This window comes from Astatotilapia calliptera, chromosome 9, assembly GCF_900246225.1.
Source record: "Astatotilapia calliptera chromosome 9, fAstCal1.2, whole genome shotgun sequence".
Lineage (NCBI taxonomy): Eukaryota > Metazoa > Chordata > Actinopteri > Cichliformes > Cichlidae > Astatotilapia > Astatotilapia calliptera.
The window spans coordinates 7,516,114-7,520,245 of NC_039310.1; positions in this window are offsets into that span (position 1 = coordinate 7,516,114).

Consider the following 4,132-nt stretch of genomic DNA (forward strand, 5'->3'; position numbering starts at 1 on the left):
AAAACAAATAAAAAATGCAGCAGCATCGCGGACAATGGCACACCGAGCGTTTCCGGTTACAGCTCCTTCAACATAAAATCTAATTCAAATCTTTTTATTTTTTTGTTTATTATCTTTATATTTTATAATTGTATATATAACAAAAATAGGAAAAAATTTCAATAACTTTTAAGTTAAAGATTTTTATAGCCCCTTTCGAGAAGGACGAAAGCTTTACAGAAGAGTAAGAATTCTCTGGTAAATGGAGATTAATGGGGAATTCCAAAAAACAAAGACGGTGGTAGAAGTCTTTAATTTTCTTTTCTTTCTTTTTTTGTTTATATGGGGTTAAAATTTTTGTAATATCTGGGGTAAAATCTAGACCTTCTTAGTACTGTATCTTAGTACTTTCTAAGATACAGATGTCCTGTTAACCATTCCAATTAAAGTTTCACTTCCTCTAATTAAAAAGTTTTCCCAATGCGTCATCAAAGTCTTTTTACGTATTCAAAAAACAAACAAACAAGCTTTGATATTTTTTGTTTTGAAGGCGCGCGCATTCGTTTAACCGTCTTAATTTTGCTCACTTGACCCTTATGTTGCCTACGTCAACGCTAGAAGACAGCCCCACTCACGCTCACACATACACAGTGTGTCGGTATAATACTAACTCAGTCCGTAACTCCAATTAAGTCCACATCTTTAATCACCATCAGCATCATCCTCATCACTATAAGGACAGTTGGCTCTGTACTTGTACCTCACTGTCCACTAACAGTTTCACACTGAAGCTAAAAAAAAGAGTAGGCTATAAAGTTTAAATACATCTGATTAATTATCTTTTACTGTGTAATTTACTACAAAACATTTTTTAAAAATCCAGTCGTAATTTCTTCTACTCATATTTTAAATATGATAATTTATTTAAAATGTTTTTGTTGTTAATCCAATTTAGTTATATAATAAAAAGTTATATAAAACCAATAGAAAACAAAAAATGAAAAAGAATAAAATCAAGGGTTTGCTGTAAAGTATCTATATTACTGAAAACCTGAAATTCGAGTGGACTCTTTAAAAATGTGTAATACTTTTTTTTAACAACCACAAAGCTGAAATTTATTTATTTTTTTATGAAAATTCTTTTAGAGGTATTAGATGCCACAAATACAAAATGAGCCACTACCATTACTTTTTTGTATGAGTTCTAGTAAAAAAATAAATAAGTAGCCTAAACTCACTCAGCTATTTATTTACTTTAAACTTTCTGATTTGTTATTTTGTGCCTGAGCACTAGTGGACACAGTGGGGGAAAGAAAGTGAGAAAAAATAAACAGTGGGCCGGAAGACCCTCAAATCCTGTTTAGCCTCCTGGGAGTGTTTACAAGAGAATGCAGCTCTCTATTTCTCACAGAAAGATCTGTTCTAGAAACTACAGCTATTTCTTTCTACTTTTTTCAGGTATTCAGCAGTAGTTTTAAAACTCAAAGTATGTTTTTTTGTATTATTACAAGGATAAACGTTGATATGACTTGTGATATGGCTCATATAAACGACATGGCTCATATCATTCCAGAGAAACAGAAATTGCTGCAGGTTCCGATTAAGTTGTGATTTTACTGATATACATCCCAAATCACACTTAAGTAAGAAAGAAGACATTGCTGAAAGGGAGCAAACATTCCCCAAAGAGGCATTTGTTTTGGATGGGCATTTGAATGCAAATCTAGACAATCCTACAGGCAGTTCCATGAGACATCCTGCAAAAAGAGACATGAGTGGATATTCCAGCAGTGATCCACTGTCTTTCCACTGAATAATAGACACCATGCTATGAAATAAACAATAAACAATAGAAGCAAAAAAACAAAACTTTAATATAGCAATTTTTGTAAATATATACATATAAAGATATAAGCTATACAGATTGTCAGTTGCTTTTCTTGCCTATGGTGCCAATAGAAATTATTGTGAGCTGTTATTATTTTCCCTGAGCTGGGAACTACAACAGATCTTAGTGTTCCCCCACTTGCCAAATCTCACTGACTGTTCTTGTTTTTCTGTTTAGGTGTGGAGGCAAAGTCAACCCCTATTTTTGTATTCTCTTGTGCTGCTGATTTTCTAAATACCAGATTCAGATTCAGGTCCTGCATGGGTGGCTGACATTTTTTTCAGATTAATATAGAAAAAACAGAAGTCCTTGTTTGTGCCCCTGACAGTTTTGTGCTTTAACTTTGGATGATCACGATCACATGAAATCTCACGCTGTGATTCTCACGCTGTGAATTAGAAATTATGGCAAATACTTTTATCTCATCCTTTCTGGAATATTGCAATTGCTTGTTCACTTGTCTCAACAAAACCTCCTCAGAATGTATGCAAGTTGTTCAGAATGCACCTGTGAGTACTGTCAGGTCACTTTCTAATTCAGATGCACTGGCTCCTCGTCAACTTCAGAGTCCACTTCAAGATTTTGGTTGTGACTTTCAGAGCTCTCTGTGGGTAAACACTGATGTACATCACTGAACCTTTACAGCCATTTGTCTCCAGCAGGTCTCTGATATCCTGCGATCAGGATATCAGAGACCTTGTGTTATACAAGAAAACTAAAGGAGACACAGATTTTCCCACAGTGACCCCTAGACTCTCCCCCACTGAGCCTTAGATCTACGGATTTGGTGGTTTCTTATAAAAAACAACTAAAGAGCCATCTTTTTAAGTAAAGTTGCTTTTGGGTAACTTTTTTAGACAATTTTTTGTGATATTTATCTTAAAAGGTGCTATATAAATAAAACTGTGCATACATTCCAGCAAAATTCACATGATAAGATCAGACTTTAGCTTTAAGAACATAAAAGCACGGCTCCATCCTGCCTTGTATGAACAATTCAAGTTGTTGCTTGTGGTGTAATGTTGTGGTTCCTTGGCACATCTTGGGCTCCTTAGTACTGAGCATCATTTAAAATGCCACATCCTACCTGAGTAGCTACTCTTGCTGATTATATCCATCCCTTTTTGGCAACAGTGTATAATCTACTAATGACAACGTGCCAGGTCACAAAGCTCAAATTATCTCAAATTGGTTTCTTGAATATAACAATGAGATCGCTGTACTCAGGTGGCCTCCACCACCACCAGATCTCAGTCCAAGAGAGCATCTTTGGGATATGGAGGAATGAGAATTTCAGATCATGGATGTACAACGAACAGATCTGCAGCATCTCTGTGATGCTATCATATCAATATGGAACAAAAAACCTGTTCCTAATGAAGTGGATGGTGAGTTTTTGTAGCCTTTTTTTTTGTTTTGTTTTTTTACAGCCAATGGTATAAAAGTGATGGGCCGTAATAGCTGAGGTATCCTGGATAAATGCCATAGGACTTCTGTGGATTCTGGAGCCCCCCTGTGGTGGGATTTGGCTACTGCATGGACAGGGGCATAACAAATACGATTTCAAATCTAAGTTTTTTTCAGAGCTGCACTTTGAGGGCAGACGACTTCGTCATGGAAAAATAGCGAGATGACAGACACAATTTCCTCTTGTTATAGCAGGAAAGGCGCAGATAACTAACGGTTCTGTTTTATTTGGCAGTACCAGTAAAGACTGTGTAACACAGCAACTTATTGAAGTCAGCCAGTCACTCTGCGTCCGTGATAACATATCACAATGCCCACAATAAAAAACAAACAAACTGTGTATTATGTTTGCACGTATTATAACTGGCAAATCATTCCTAGTCCACTAAATCATTTGCAGACATTAAACAATATGGAAACAAAAAAGAAAAATAATGAAGCAAATACACATTTACTGTAGTGCTCTACATTAATACATTAGAGACCGTTTCATAATAATGTTCCTTTTATTTAACAAACGTGGAATATGATACAGAATAAAGAACTCAATATTACTCCACAGAGCCACCCAGTGGCAAAATATAAAACTACAAGTTTCAGATGCGAGCCTGTCCGGGACGTTACTAGTGCTGTGGTTATGCTGCTATAACTTCTTTCCTGCAAAGCTAAAAAGCCTTTACAAACTAGTAAGTCAAACATTTTCAAATTTCTAGTTGTGACAAAAAACAATGTGAGTGATTCTCCTCACAGTGCGACTGTGGCTTTGATTTTTTGGCTCCATGTTACGTTTGACCTGGA